This window comes from Pseudorca crassidens, chromosome 13, assembly GCF_039906515.1.
Source record: "Pseudorca crassidens isolate mPseCra1 chromosome 13, mPseCra1.hap1, whole genome shotgun sequence".
Taxonomy (NCBI): domain Eukaryota; kingdom Metazoa; phylum Chordata; class Mammalia; order Artiodactyla; family Delphinidae; genus Pseudorca; species Pseudorca crassidens.
In genome coordinates this window covers 11,497,448-11,514,774 of record NC_090308.1, presented here as the reverse complement: position 1 = coordinate 11,514,774, position 17,327 = coordinate 11,497,448, and positions in this window count along the sequence as shown.

The window sequence follows — 17,327 nt, the reverse complement described above, 5'->3', positions numbered from 1 at the left end:
CATGGGTTCGTGCCCCGGTCCGGGAAGATCCCACATGCCGCGGAGCGGCTGGGCCCGTGAGCCATGGCCGCTGAGCCTGCGCGTCCGGAGCCTGTGCTCCGCAACGGGAGAGGCCACAACAGTGAGAGGCCCGCGTACCACAAAAAACAAACAAACAAAAAAAGGTATTGGTGGCTCATACTCAAAAACCCCGAACTCCCGAGCAATATGATCTTGATCAAGTTCTCTTTGACCTTCTCTTTCTTCAACTGCATACTGGAGCAGTAGTGCTATCCACCTTGTAGTTTTGTGCTGAGAATTAAATGAAAAAAAAAAAAATATATATATATATATATATATATATATAGGGCCCTTCACAAGAGCTTGGCACACAATAGGTACTCAATAAATTTTAACTATTGCTACACATATATATTTTAATTTTTAAAAATTGAGATATAATTGACATATAATATTGGATTAGTTTTAGGTGTACAACCTAACGATTTTATATATGTATATATCGGGACATGATTACCACAATAATTTTTAGTTAACATTCATCATGAGACATAGTTACAAATTTTTTCTTTCTTGTGATAAGAACTTTTAAGATCTCTCTTAGCAACTTTCAAATATGCAGTACAATATTGTTAACTATACTTACCATGCTGTACCCTACATCCTCAGGACTTGTCATATAACTGGGAGTTTGTACCTTTGACCGCCTTCACCCATTTTGTCCAACCCTGAACTCCTGCCTCTGGCAATCACTAATCTGTTCTCTGTATCTCTGAATTCAGTTTTCTTAAGATTCCACATATCAGTGAAGTCATACAAGGATTTGTCTTTCTCTGACTGACTTATTTCACATAGCATAATGTTTCAAGTTCCATCCATATTGTCACAAATGGCAGAATTTCCTTCTTTTTATGGCTGAATATATATATATATATATATATATATATGCATTTTCTTTGTCCATTTATCTGTCAGTGGCCTCTTAGGTTGTTACCATGTCTTGGCTATTGTACATAATGCAGCATTTAACATGGGAGTGCAGATATCTCTTTGAGATAATGATTTTATTTCCTTCAGATAAATAACCAGAAGTAGAATTACTGGATCATATGGTAGTTCTATTTTTAATTTTTGGAGGAACCTCCATACTCTTTTTCATAGTAGCTGCACCAATTTACATTTCTACTAACGTGCAACATGTCAACAGTGTAACAGTGCAATCTTAAATACTGATATAAGTACAACAATTAGATTTGTCCTCTTGGTTCTCATTCTGGTGGTCTTAATCACATTTTTAGGCTTAGTATGAAAATGTGTATGTCTAATGGAGTAATTTGATGGTATAGATGTAATAGCTCTTAATAGCTTTGTCACAATGCCTCGGATATTCCTTTTCAAATCTTAACAAAGTATTCACAATTCCTGAACCCTAAGTGAAAACAACAAAGATCAGAAAACAACGCTTTCTAAAAGATAATTTCAAGGTTAGAGAAACAGTAAAAATAAGTTCCATGAACCATCAGTAAAAATAAAACAACAAAAATAGAAAAAAAAAGTGGCTGATATTGTATGTAACACCCAAGAACAATTTGGTTTTTACCTAGTTTTATTTTTTTAAATATTATAGTAATCATGGAGTCCTTCAAATTGTCATTCAAGGATGGCAAAAAATTTCACACACACTCTACCACTTTGCTTTTCTACGGTCGTGTAGACATGAGATGGTCTGGTGGAAACAATATTGTCGTAGAAGACAGAGTCCTGTATTCTTACATAATCTCTTCCTTCAAACAGCTGTGTGATAATCCACTTCTCCACTCAGATATGTCCGGTGTAAAATAAAGGTGCAAGACTAGATTATCTTTCACAGTCCCTTTGGTCTCTGATGTCTTGTAAGCTCAGAAATTTGTTAGAAAGTCCACGTAGTTGCAGAAAGCCTGTATCTGCGGAAGCTTGCTTTTCTACGGTGTAATGGTGTGTTTGCACTAACTGGTTTTTGTTCACGTATTTGCAGCATTGCTTATTTCAGAGGGGTTGAGAAAATCTGTCACACTAGAAATATTCAAAATTACAGCCTATTTAAAACAATTAAATAGTAGTTCTGTGTTTTGCCATTGTGTTTGCATTTAGGATAAAATAGCTGCTTAATCTGTATAACAATTTGAAACTAATGATGGTTAAATCACCTAATACTCCTTGATATCAATGCAAATTAATCTGAAATTTAACTCCATTTGTTGGAGCCCTAGCGTTTCCAGGCACTTGTATTAGATCTCCTCTAGGAAATGATTTAAAAACATTCTGACATCAAATCCTTCTTGACTTTGGGGACTGCATCTCAAAGTACAAAAGTTTTTCATATTGGATCATAAATCTACTCCATAGGAATTTGATCTCCTTAGATTTCAGCTTTTGGTTTATGACTCTAAAAACAATTATACTAATAAAAACTGTCTAAGCAGGGGATGAACGGAAGTAGCAAGTATATTAGAAGTCAAAACAGGATTTTCTTTTTGTAATCGGAGAAGGAGAGACACATCTTTGGCATTCACCATTATAAAACACAAGATTAATGCAGTTCTCAATAAGAAGGTTAAGTGCATAAAATAAAAGAGCACAGCCATTATCCATCTCAATGGATATGCCTCCAACTTACGAATCCCAACAATACATGAAAAATACATGATGTTATTAGGTGGTGGAAGCTGGCAATATATTGTCCATAACTTATTTATATAAGGCTGTCCTGAGAAGCAGTGTTTAACTCTGCTGGCTGGGCCGATAGAACGGGGACCTGGGCCGCTATTAACTGAGAGTCAGAGGGGAGCTGACAAACACTCCTTGAAAACAAATGAAACGTGGGGCATCTTAACACTTCTTTCGTTATTCTGGGCCAGTTCTGTTTTCCTCTAAGCTTCTGCTGATCTCACAAAACAGGGGTCATCTCCTTGTTTTGTCTAAACGTTGTACTCGGTTGTTTACCTCATTAGTGGATTTATTAAACTAATAAGTGCCAGTAAAATTAGGAACTGGTGGTTGTAGTCAATCACGGAGTTATCTCAAGGGATGGCCACCACCCCGGCTAACATACTGGAGCTTGGTTTGCTCTTCCATGGGACAAGGGCTGCTTCGATGTCAGGGGTCTCCGGAGAGGGAGCTTCTCTGCAACAGGTCGTACGTCATGTGGGGAGGTCCACTGATCTTGATATAAAATTTAATAGAAACAAGGTTCAGCCTTAGGAAAGGGACTCCTGAATCTGGATGGTCAGGGATCCTGGGCCCCTGACAGACAGAAAGCACGTGGTGAGGCCATGGCCACTTGTGGGAGGTGGACTCGTTCGAGTGTTATGACAATTCATGGTGACGGCTACTGTTTCCTGCATCTATATACTGAAAATTGTGTCTCCATGACTACCTCTAAAGTTTGTCTAGAGACAAACCACTTCACCTTTTATTTTTCCAAAACAGAACATTTATTACTTTTAAAATAAAGATTTTAATCAAGGACTGACTTTAATTTTTATTTAAGTAATCAAAACAATGAGTGGGTGAGACCAAAACAGTGTTTATAAAAATTGCTAAATGTTTCTCCAGAGAACCAAACTCAGAGCTGGCTCTCAGTGTTCATCCCTCGTTTTGTGGAGACTCAAAGTTTCCCATTAGGACATAAGAGTCTGTCATCGAACTTGAACCGTGAAAGTGGACTCCCAATATATTTGGTAGGGATGGTACATGACTTTTAAGGTCATCAATTTACAGGGAAGTTAGATCATCTTTTTGCCTGGAATACTACACAATTGATTTCTCAAAGGTCACCCATGAACTCCTTCAAGTGAATTGAATTGAAAATTTAGTTTAGCCTTAAAGGGCATTGCAGTTCAATGGTCTAAGTCAGGGATTAACAATTAAAATTCTGAAGCCTGCTTTTCTGGTGTATTAGTGACAGGAAAGATTTCTTGGATGCCCATCGTTAGCAATGGGCTGAAAGCTCTTGCTCCTGTTCATGTGTCCTTTCCTTGTACACGATGTGGGATATATTTATATATATGTAAATAAGTCTTGAGAATTTTAAGGTTATTGGATTTCATAACTTAATATAACTTATAGTAATCAGTTAATTAGAATGCCGTTTCCCTGCTGAGTTCGACTCCACTAGGGCAGGCAATCTTAACCAAGGGCGCTTAGATGCATCACCTATTTATGAATCAGTTGGTGTAGACCCCATCCAGAGATACTCTAATTTGATAGGTTAGAGTTAAGACACTGGAAAGTATATGTATGTACACGTGTATGTATATATTTTTTTATTTTAACTTTATTTTATTGAAGTATAGCTGATTTACAGTGTTGTGTTAATTTCTGCTGTACAGCAAAGTAATTCAGTTATACATGTATATACATTCTTTTCATATTCTTTTCCATTATGATTTATCACAGGATATTGGATATCGTTCCCTGTGCTAGACAGTAGGACCTTGTTGTTTCTACATCCGACGTATAACAATTTGCATCTGCTAATCCCAAACTCTCAAATCATCCCCTCACTCTCATTGGCAATTACAAGTCTGTTCTCTCTATCTGTGAGTCTGTTTCTGTTTTGTAGATAAGTTCATTTGTGTCATGTTTTAGATTCCACATATAAGTGATATCGTATGATATTTGCTTTCTTTTTCTGATTTACTTCACTTGGTATGATAATCTCTAGGTTCATCCATATTGCTGCAAATGGCACTATTTCATTCTTTTTTATGCCTGACTAGTGTGGAAAGTATATTTTTGACAAAGTTCCTTGGCGATTAAAAGAAAACAAACAATAGCAACACACACACATATATAGGTACATATGTACATATATATACATATATGTATTTACACACATACATAAATGCATATTTTTTTCACTTAACAATAAACTATGGAAATCTTACAGTATCAGTAATGTGTACAGTATGTACACATTGTCAGCTTATTATTTTTAATGGCTGCACTGTCTCATTAAATTGAAGAATATTTTAAGAGCTAGTTTCTTTGCTTCTTTGTGCCTTTTTTGTGTCTTTGTGTAAAGTGGGGATAATAGGACCTGCCCCATAGTGTTTTGAGGATTAAATGCGCTAATATACGTAAAGGGCTTAGAAGTATATTTGGAAGCTAAGAGGCATGATAAAGGAGTTTAATATTATTATCATCATCACTATTATTTTTAACCACAATTTGACAGTATTCCCAAGAGATATTTAAATATCTATGCAGTTTGTTGTGTTTCCCCATAATGGCAATTGCATAAGGATAGGATAATTTTCCCCAAACTTTTGTGTGAGGTGCATTTTGAATTGAATTTTAAATGGACTAGAAGATGAATTAGGTGGACAGTGGGAGGATCACAAACCCTGCAGGAGGTGGGAGAACTCCATTCTCGTTTCCTTCTGCTGCTGAGAGCGTGTGACCTCGGACAAGTCAGAGAGAAATCCTGGGACTAAAGTTTTCCATGTAGAAAATGAAGGTGTTGGAAGAAGTGATCTCTTAGGTTTCAACAGTTTTAACTGTGCCTTGGTGTTGTGAAAACAAAGAGAGGGTGAATCTGTGTAATGTAAAGTTTCCCCCAGAGTGTAAGCTCTGTGAGGAAGGCACCCCAATGCCTCATCCAGCGTGAAAGTCACAAGGTCTAGAGTGACTTTTTGCCCAGAGTAGGCGCTTAATAAAATTCTGTTGAAAAAACTGTTTACTAAAGGGTGATCAAAATGCAAAATGAATGTCAGGCACACAATGGGTCTTCATAGCCTTTTCTTTTTTTAAAATTCTTGTTTTGGAATATGTATATATATTTGAGAATGTATATATATATATATACATACTTACATATATATGTATTATATATATGTATAAAACTGAATCACTTTGCTATATACCTGAAACACTGTAAATCAACTAAACTTCAATTTAAAAACAGAATTCATACCTATTTCTTCTTTAACTGATTATCTGAGTTCCTCTGTAGGAACCTCTCTAGAAATTTGACCAAATAGCTTATCTTATTTTTCAACATCAGAAAAAAAATTTAAATAGATTTCATTTTATTCTTAGCATGTCAATGCATATCTATTTCTATTGCTACATTAAAATAGTCTAATTGAACCACTTCAACAGTTGCAAAATACTCTGTCTAGAATACTTTGTTAAACTAAAGGAATGGAAGACGCATGAAAAAAAATGCCACGTGCACTTAGCATGTACAAAGAGAACGCCATCTGAAAAGTAGAACTCTTCTTAGGGAAAGGATTTAAATGCAGTAACAAAGGCCCTATGGATTATTAATTAGAGTGATCCTTTTCATGGTGATGAATGAGGATGAATTTTTATAAAGCAGCATGATTAGATGCAGTTACATTATACTTTCATAACATTAGCATTTGTTATGTGATTGGAGAAGAGCCCAAAGATGTTGGAGGGTAAAAAATGGGCCCCTTGAATCCGTTAGTCTTACTTTCTATTTGATGATCTGCAGTTACTACTTCCAGAGACTCCGAGGCATGTGTGTATCCCTGTGCTTAGAAGCCTCTGAAATAGAATTAATTTTTTCATGCCGCAGTATGGATTTTTAAAATGCCAAGTTTCATTTAATTAAACAATGAAACCAAACCACACTTCTTCTTAATCAGAAGTATTGTGGGGAAAAAAGTTTGGAAAGCCAATAAATTATAATAAATAACGGTGAGTTTTAATATAAAACTCACTGAAAGATGCAACAGGTCAACCAATCTATGAACCTCTGGAGGGTAACAAGACAGTAAACTTGACACTGCACAGTATTTGACATACTGTGGTATTTGACATACAGTGAATCATTATTTACATTTTATCCAAAAACATTTACCTGAGAAAAGGTCATGACGTTAAATTTGGAGACATTTACAGCAATTGCTAAATGTTTACTATCTACATGAATGTCATGCTTCTCAGTCAAAAGCGGGTTGATGTGCTAAATGTCAATTATTTCAACTTGTTTGAAGGTAGCACAGATTGCCAAGCAACATAAAAAGAGGTTTAATAAATAATATATACACTGCTAACCATTCATCTCGCCTAGCGGAGGCTAGAGTTTTACATATAGAGGATTTATGACAAGCAACAGCTCAGGACATTAAAACTCAGTTACTGCAGTCCTGGACTGCGGCACTGTCATTAGCTTCTGCAAGCTGCACCTTGTAGCTTCTGCTTCTGCTGTCACTTTCGGGAAGGCACTGAGGAGAATGGAATTACTTCAGGAAAGAGCACTTTGAAGTTTTCTTTGTGTTTTCTGGTCCTTTCCAGAATTAGCAGCAAAGGAGGATTACCCAGAGTTATGTTGGTGGGAAATTGAATTGTTCCATTTTTCTCAGTGATTACAAGACACAATGTTATTCTGCAACAACTCCAAGGACTTTAAGAGAGCAACGCAGAAATGCTAAAAGGAAAGCAAGAGCACCAATGGAATGCAACATTGTGACAGAGCCAGCAATGAATGAAACACAAAAGAGTTTCCAGGGTGGTTTATCAGTACTAAAACTTGGTGGTGATGAGCTTTTTTCATTGTCTTCTAATAGCAAAATATATAAATAACATAGGACTCAGTGATACAACCACAAAAATGCCTTGGATCAAGTGCCCAAGGTCCATATTCTAAAAAGCTGGTCTTGGGCCTAAAATGAACATGTGTATGTGTCATTTATATATCTCTTCTTTCTTATGTCTTTTTCATTGGAATTTGAGTTTATGAATAAACTCAGGTTAATGGCTTTAGCTTGATGCCATCTGGTAAGCACTTACTGAGCGCCAATGGATTCAAACACAGTACTAGGTGCTGGTGTAAGACATTAGTATAGGCAGGTAGGAAGATGATAAAACAGTGCAAGTTAGGCTATTTGTAAGTACCACAAAAAAGTAATAAAGCCAGTCTCCTGAGAGTTTAGAAGGAAATGTTATGAGCAATATCAAAGAACCCTTGATGGAAGCATTAGTGTTAGATTCTGAGGGGCAGCAGAACGTATCCCTTTGGGAACAAGTAGCAAAGGAAGTTCCAGGCAGAAAGGACATCAAGGGCTGGTGTGAAAGGGTCTGTGTTTATGGGAGGTGAGCCCAATGGTTAGCTCTGCCTAAGAGGATTTGTGAAGGGAATATGGGAGGTCAGCCCCAGTGGGAAGGTCAGTCACAGCCCCACTGAAGTTCAGGTCAGTGGGAAGAGGCTCACTCAGGAAGAATCTGGAATGCCTGGTCAGACTTCGGCTTTTACTCTGGAAGCAAATGGAACGTCTGGAGTTCTTTGAGGTCAGAGCTGGCCCAGCAAAGATGAATCTGTCAGGACCAGAAGGGTGAAAATTGCCTTCATGGGGATAGTAGAAAAAGGCAGGGAGGCTCAGAGGGTTTGGAATCAGGGTGGGAGGGGCAGGGCGACATACAGGCATATTTACGTGCCACACTGACAAAGGTAACCACAGGAGTCAGTGGCATTTGCTTCCTGGGAAACCTTTAACTTCTCGTCAGTCAGAGAAGGGGCAGGAGTGCTGCCTTGGTAGAGAAACAGCTAAGCTAATGGGTCTCTCTGTCCATAGAATGAAGGGATTTCTAGAAATGAGGGTAAAGATATAGTCAAGACCTTTCTTCCCTTGAATGTATGACTAATCAAGGGAGAATGCTTATGGTAAGCTTCTCACTTCCCAGATGCAAATGCAATTCAGTTGAGCTGATTTGCAGCTTACGCTGAAGTGTTGAGCCATCTCCCCAAACAAAAAAACATAAGCAATTCTTTAACGTTGACATGGAGGTTTATTCAAGAATCTGAAACACATTACTGTTATTCTCCAGCACTGAGCCCTAGGCTAGATAAACAATGTACTTTTAAAAGGGTCAAAATTACTTTCCAGAGCTCAGGGTCTCACCCCTTTCAAACTATTAGGTCATCTGGTGTTTGCACTATCCTGTATTTATTAGTGTTAAATATTGATGGTCTCTCATAAAATGATGTTGTCAGAGAAGGCTAAGTCATTCTGTCCTGGTCACTTAGTCGTTCAAATTCACATGTTAGATTTTTAACCAATTACGTAGTAGGGACTTAAGGAAAATATAGGTAAATGATGGGGGAAAAGGTAAAAGTAAAGGCTCTCCAGGGAGAACAAGCAGGACACTGACCAAAAAAAGACATGGGGAGGGTGGAAATTCCGTAAATAGCACTTGGATGCTTTCTTTGTGTTTTTTCCAGTCAAGCTAATGAGTAAGTAGGTAGACAATTTGCGTACTTCATAGTTAAATTTAACGTACGCCCTTACTATCTGACCTTAGCTAGAGTCTTGGGGATAGTCAATGAGCTCGAAACTTGTTTTCAATACTTGATCAGCTGCATGTGTAAAGAATAGACTCTTGTTTAGTGCTAAGAGCATGGAACAATAGTTGGAAGCCACAGGGTTTTTTTTCCCTCACTAGAACAAAAGAACACACAGAAAAACCATATCCACTGTCCAAAGAAAGAGTTGCTTCACAAGGTACCGAGTTACCTGAGGGCTGAGTAGCCATTTGGGGTTCTTTTTATTGGTCTTCTGGGTGAATGGGATTTAGATATCAATTAGGTGGCTGGACTAAGGTGATCTTTAAAATTTCTCCCAGCTTTGAGATCTTCTGCCAGAAAAGTGCTAGGGACGATAAAGAGACCATGTTAAGGATTTAAGCCTGAGAAAGGTGGCTAAAATAACTCACTATGCTTTATACGTCTTAACTAAGTGATGAATTGGAGAGATGCAATAACTCTTGACTGCTAGCTAAAGGGTAAGAAGAAGGGTAGGATTATATACAGTGCCAAGAGGAAGTATAACAAGAAATAATACTGTGATATTTACTAAAGGAAACTGGAGGATCTGAATGAGAAACATTTTTTCAAATTAGAGCTTCAAAATCTAATGTATTTTGGCACTGTCTCCCAAGGGCAGCCACAGAAGCCCCTTTGAAGAGCTCTGCACAGCCTTGGAACAATTTAAGCATCATGCCCTTTAGAAAATAAAAAGCCTTTTCTGGAGGGCAGGGAGGGAAGGATTGTACAATTTCTTTTCAACATTGAGTATTCCAACGTGAGGATTTCTTCTTAGGTTTATCCCTAAGATAAACTATCCCTAAGATAAACCTAAGACAGACCATTTCTTCTGTCAACAGGCTGCAGGCAGATCCAGGCTTACTTGTGTCTGACATACATAGGCTGCATATTAAGGAACGTTGGCCTGGAACACCTGAAACTGGTCTGCAAACTTGTTCCCCCGTGGTCGTGGGAGCAGCTACCTCTTGGGATAGCCTTCTGCCATCTTTCCTTTTAGAAAATGGTTTTGGGAAGCCCAGGCAGCTCTGCTTATCTTCTCCCTCATGTTTCCCCTAAGCTAGCACTTCAAACTTTTGTCTGGGGACCCTCAGCCTAGCAGAGGTGTGGGGAGGGGAAGCACACTATTTCCCCTCCTGGTTGGGGTTTGTATTGTACTTTCTGAATATTGCAGCCTACTTACCTTACATATTTTCTTCCGTTTCTCCTAGGACTGAATCTGCTCATTACTCCTTGGGCAAATCTACCCTCCATCCTTACCTCCTTTTTCTCAATCAGAAATAACACACTTTTTTTTATAAAATAGATCTTTATTGGAGTATACTTGTTTCACAATACTGTGTTAGTTCTGTTGTACAGCAAGGTGAATCAGCCATATGCATACACATGTCCCCATATCCCCTCCCTCTTGAGCCTCCCTCCCACCCTCCCTATCTTACCCCTCTAGGTCATTGCAAAGCACCGAGCTGATCTCCCTGTGCTATGCTGCTTCTTCCCACCAGCCAACTATGTTACATTCAGTAGTGTATATATGTCGATACCACTCTCACTTTGCCCCAGCTTTGCCCTCCCACCCCACGTCATCAAGTTCATTCTCTATGTCTACCTCTTTATTCCTGCCTTGCAACTAGGTTCATCAGTACCTTTTTTTTTTTTTAAGATTCCACATGTATGCGTTAGCATACGGTATTTGTTTTTCTCTTTCTGACTTACTTCACTCTGTATGACAGACTCTAGGTCCACCCACCTCACTACAAATAACTCAGTTTCATTTTTTTATGGCTGAGTAATATTCCATTGCATATATGTGCCACATCTTTATCCATTCATCTGCTGATGGACAGAAATGACACACTTTCATTTACATTTAAAATAGGAAGGTTCTAGCTTTGAATATCTGAATAATATCAGGTACAAATAGCCCCAAGTCTTTGTCAGAGCCATGGGATTTTTCTGGTTGTATAACCTAGTTGTATAATCTTAGGCAAAATCACTGAAACTCTTTAAAGCTCAGATCTTCATTTGTAAATTGGGGGTGACCTATTTTCCTCACAGGCTACCATAAGGATGAAAAGTGATGATATATGTATATGTATATTATGGTGGCCGGCAAAGTTCGATGTTAATGTGAGTTAGTGTTATTAACAGTAAACTAGACAAACCTTTCTTCTGTCCATTGTATATACAACGATCTCTTCTAGTATAACTATGTCTGTTCTAACAAGGTTTAAGTTCTGAAAGAGGGAAAGAATATTTATTACACACTACTTTAAACATATGGAAATCTTCAGATGGCTATGAGCATGCTCTATAGGCTGGAGAAATAAGGAAGAAGCTGGGAGATTTTATCTGTTCTTTGGTAGACTAGGATGGGAAGAAATCCAGATCCTACACAGCTGGTGGTGGCCATGGAAAGGGAAGTGGGAAGTACGGGTACGGAGACAGGTGAAACAAAGAAAAGGAAAATATAGGGGCTGGTTTTACACTTAAGTGTTTCTGGGTTTTCTCTGAGAGAAGGTATTACAGGCTGAATTGTATTCAAATTCATACATTGAAGTCCTAACCCCCAGTACCTCAGAATGTGACTATTTGTAGACAGGGTCTTTAAATGATTAAATTAGACTGAGGTCATTAAGGTGGGCTCTAATCTAATATGACTGGTGCCTGTTGACGTGCTTGATCTTGGACATCCAGCCTCCAGGATTGTGAGAAAATAAATTTCTGTTGTTTAAGCCTCCCAGTCTGTGGCAACAGCCCTAGCAAACTAATCCAGAAGGCTTGGACAGTTGTAGCTCCCCATTCTCTGGCTGCATGAACCCAGCTCCCTCCTCAGGAGTCAGTCATCACTGAAGGTATAGAATCGGCAGTCTATCTTCCTCTTGGTCAGCTGAATGCCTGATACAGATGTGATTCTGATACTTTAGGTTGTAATAATGAAAAAGATTTCTCTTTGAACTAGCACCCTCTGCCCATGCTGTTTAGTTAAACAGGTCTGTAATGACAGCACTGTGTTCTAGGTACATCATGATAGACCAGGAGTTGACTACGTACTGATTGCTGCCCAAATCTGATCTGCTACCTATTTTTGTAAATAAAGTTTTATTGGAACACAGGCACACTCATTTGTTTATGTTTTGTCTGTGTCTGCTTTTGTGCTACAATGGTGGAACTGAGTAGCTGTAACAGAGGACAGATAGCCCGAAACGTATTTACTATCGATCCTTTTTAGAATAAAAATGTTGACACTGCTATTGACTGAAGAGGCTTCTTGTGCCTATGCCCCCCGCCTTTATGGATGTCTGGGTTTCTGGAGGTGGAAAAAAAATGTAAAGGCCACAGCATTTGCTATACAGCCAAAGATCATTTGTAAGTCAAGGACTGCATCTTTTGTCTTCAGCAACCAATCCTGGGGTGACTTTCTCCAATATCTTTTGGCATATTATCTTCATTTCCTCGTTCGTGATCATTGGATCATTCAGCTCCCACAATAGGTAATAAATCAACTTTCAGTAAAAGTTATTTACTCAGTGCTTACAAATTAACTTTCTGTGGAGTATCTTATACTCTAACTGGGTGCTGTGGGAGATTCAAAGTCAACAGAAAAGAGAATTTGCAGCTTTAAAGAACTTTTATACATAACAAGTCAAACTGCCTGGTCAGTAGGCACAGTGACAGTTAATTCATGGGACTGATTGTAAAACACATTAACAAAAGAAACAAATTAACAAAAGGAGTGCAAACCACAAAACAGAAGACTTAGTATTGTTAAAACACAATACTTCCCCAACTGATCTTCTGATTCAACACAATCTCTGTCAAAATCCTAGTTGCTTTTTCTTTGGTTGTGGTAGGAATTGATAAAGTGATTCTAAAATCCATATGGAATCTGAAGGGGCCCAGAATAGCAAAAACTATCTTGAAAAAGAAAAAGCTAAAGGACTCATGCTTCCCAATTTTGAAACTTACTGCAAAGCTACAGTAATCAAGGTAGTGTGGTACTTGCAAAAAAAAAAAAAATATGTAGATCAATGAAATAGAATTCAAGGTTGAGAAATAAACCCATACATTTATGGTTTTTGACAAGGGTGTCAAGACAATTCAATAGAGAAACAAATAGTTTTTTCAGCAAATACCATCAAGAAAATGAAAAGACAACCCACAGAATGGGAGAAAATATTTGAAAATCATGTATCTGATAAAATATTTGTATCCAGAATATATTAAGAACTGTTACAACTCAATAATAGAAAAGTTAAGTAACCCAATTAACATATGGGCAAACTATTTGAATAGACAGTTATCCAAATAAGATATATAAGTGGTTAATTAGCACATGAAAATTTGATTGTGGATCAACTAGAATGGCAGTAAGAAAAAAGACACAAGACAAATCACAAGTGTGGAGAGGATGTGTAGGACATTGCTGGTAGGAATGTAACACTGTGCAGCCACTTTGGGAAAAAATTTGGTGGTCCCTCAAAATGTTAACCACATCATATGATCCATCATTCCACTCTTAGTACGTATCTAAGAGAAATGAAAACATACATCTGCACAAAAACTTGTGTGACAAATGAATGATTAAAGCAGCATTATTCATAATGATCAAAAAGTGGAAATAACCCAAATGTCCATCAACTGATAAATGGGTAAATAAAATGCTATATATTCATAGAGTGGAATATTATCTAGCCATAAAAAGGAATGATGAACTGATACATACCACAGTGTGGATAAACCTTGAAACATTGGGCTAAGTGAAAAAAAACAGTCTTAAAGATATGATTCCATATATTTATTGAATGTCCAAAACAAGCACATCTACAGATACAAAAAGCAGATTAGTGGTTGCCAGTGGCTGGGGGAAGAAAGAATGCTGGGAAGACTTTTAATGGGATTCCTTCTGGAGTGATGGAAATGTTCTAAACAGACTGGGATGATGGCTGTACAACTCTAAATACACTAAAACCACTTTAAAAACTCTTTAAATGGGTGAATTTTTGGTATGTGAATTATAGCTCAATAACTTTGTTAAATAGGAGATAGGAAGAATCAGACCATGGTAGGTACTTAATAAATATTGACTGAAAGATTTTTCAAGAAGAAGCAGACTTCAACAGCTGAGTTACATATGACAATAAATGTTCCAAAAATGCTATATCAATATGAGTTGCCATAGGACACTGGGAAATTCCCCTTTCTAGAGGACTTTTTCAAACCAGGAAATTTTATCCACTTGAGATGGTATTGTCCTTCTTAAGAAGAGGACATATTACATAGTAAGCTCCACTTTGAGTTTGCCCTTTACAGATGTCCGGGTACAATTTAAAAAATAAATGTTGACTCAATAAGGAGAATTTCCCCTCAATTTTTCTGATACTCCTTTACTGGAGACCATACATTGTAAGTGAGATATGGTGTATTCTTATTATCAAAGTGGAAGTTCTCCTGGCAGGGGTTTAATGCACTCTACCACGTTCTGCAGTGCAGAACATTTTCTAGGGAGGTACCAGCATCTTTTTCTATTCTAGTTTTGTTGTTGATGTCAGAAGACAGAAAATAGAATCTTCTGCTTTTGAGATTTATGTTTGGAAGGAGGTAATTGGTAATCTGTTATTATTAGCTAACGTACCTTAATATTAAATGAAAGGATGGGGAGAAAACATGTGAAGAGTTAAGACCTCGTTAGTGATACTGAAAAGCATTCCCTCCTCTGGAGTATTGACTCAGAGTTACCACATAAATAATCGTGATCTTTCCAAACCACTCACTGTATCCTAGAGAGACCACTCCTCTCTTTTCCGTTCTTTACTACTATTCTTGTGTTGTTAATAAAAATAATCTTGCAGTGAGTTAACTAATGATCAGCTATATAACCATCTCCCCAAAGTTACAACACTCCAATTCTACTGTTTAGATTGTCAAGGAATTTTATTCTCAAAGTTAGCTTCCTTAGTCCAAAGGAACGAGAAAGATCCTTTTAGAAGGACTGCATCTTGATGCAAATACTAACATATGTGCTTCACTAACCTACAGCGACCTCACATGCAATGCCTAAAAGAATAATTCAAAAGAAGTTTTCCAATCTTCACTGTCACCATGGTAGCCTTGACATTGTGGTCACAGTGTAAGAGTTAAATAAATTCAGGAGAGAAATATTTATTTAAACTCTCTGGGAATGATACTGTTATTCTCTTTTGTTACTGAATAATTGAAAAGGTATCAAATAGCAAAGTTTCAATTATTCACCAAGTTATTTCATTTACTAGACAAATGTCTGTAGGCAAATAAATGACACTGGAATTAAAAACTGGTACCATCTCCATAGGTTTGCTTATCGGGACATCACTTCTTGAATCCTCAAATATAAAATCTTCAGACAAATTGTCCATCAGCGGTTACAGAGGGAGTTTAGTGTTGTATTAGTTTCTATTTCTGCCATAACAAATTACCACAAATTTAGCACTTAAAACAACACCCATTTATTATCACACAGTTCTATAGGTCAGAATTTCCGGGTATAGCTTAGCTTAGCTGGGTCTTCTGCTTAAAGGATTGTAAGGCAGAATTCAATGTGACGGCAGCGTTACACTCCTTTCTGAAGCTCTGGGATGAATCCACTTCTAAGGTCATTCTGGTCATTGGCTGAATTCAGTTCCATGAAGTTGTAGGACTGAGGTCTCCCTTTTCTTGCTGATGGTCAGCAAAGGTCTTGCCCCTAGCTGGTCTTTGCTCCTAGAGGCTGCCCACATTCCTTCTCATGCATTCCATGTGGTGCCCCTCCAGCAACAACTAGTCGAGTCCCTCTCATGCTTCAAATCTCCCCGACTTTCCCACTGCTGCATCTTTACTGGCTCTAGCTGGAAAAAAGTTCTCTGCTTTCAGGAATTTGCCTGACTAGATTGGTCCACCCAAACAAGGCAGAATAATCTCCGCATTTACAACTTTGTAACCTTGATTATATCTGAAAGGTCTCTTTTGCCATGTACTGCAACTTACTTACAGGTTCAGAGGATTAAGGCATGAATATTTATGGGGTTGTTATTCTGCTTACCACAGTATTGAATAATAAGACCCAGAGTTTCATCATCCAAAACTTTGGGATTTTTGGTTTTTGGGTCCTAAAAGAATAAAATGAACAAAATGGTATAGGAATAACTTGTTAGGTGCTAACCATGAGTGTAGACAGTAGGATCTTATTTCTCTAATTCTAGAGCATTTATTTTTCTGGAATGTTCTCCTTTGCAGTTTGTCCTTATTCCAAGTTACCTTTCAAGTCCTTTCTTCCATTCTAGAATTGCAAGCATGAAGTACGTATTCTGATCATGCCTGAGCAACCAAAATAAGACGTACTACAGTTTACACAGAACTATTTTAGCTTTTTAGATTTTTTCTTGCAGACCTATAGAATAGACTTATCCTGACTCTCCCAGATTCTAGCTTCCTGTCACTCTTTTCTGCTTGTAAGTCCCATAAACTGTGTAGAAGGTACAGCTGGACCATGAAAACAAAATCACTGTGTTCTGAAATTCTGCCTCTGTTATTTCTTTCTGACTTTGTCATTGTGTCTTACATTGGCCATTCCTGGGAACCAATGGTATGTATTTGGTTCTTTCAATAAGACTAAGCCTCCTTTGAGACTTCCCTAGTGGCACAGCTGTTAAGAATCTGTCCCCCAATGAAGGGGACATAGGTTCGATCCATGGTCCGGGAAGATCCCACATGCCACGGAGCAGCTATGCCCATGTGCCACAACTACTGAGTCTGCATGCCACAACTACTGAAGCCCGTGCACCTAGAGCCCATGCTCCGCAAAAAGAGAAGCCACCGCAGTAAGAAGCCCGTGCACTGCAACTAGAGAAATCCTGTGCGCAGCAACGAAGACCCAACACAGCCAAAAAATAAAAATAAAAATAAAATAAAATAAAAGACTAAGCCTCCTTACTCCTTCCCTGTCTTGTGCTGTTCAATCCTCCACTGACATCTTCAAACTTTT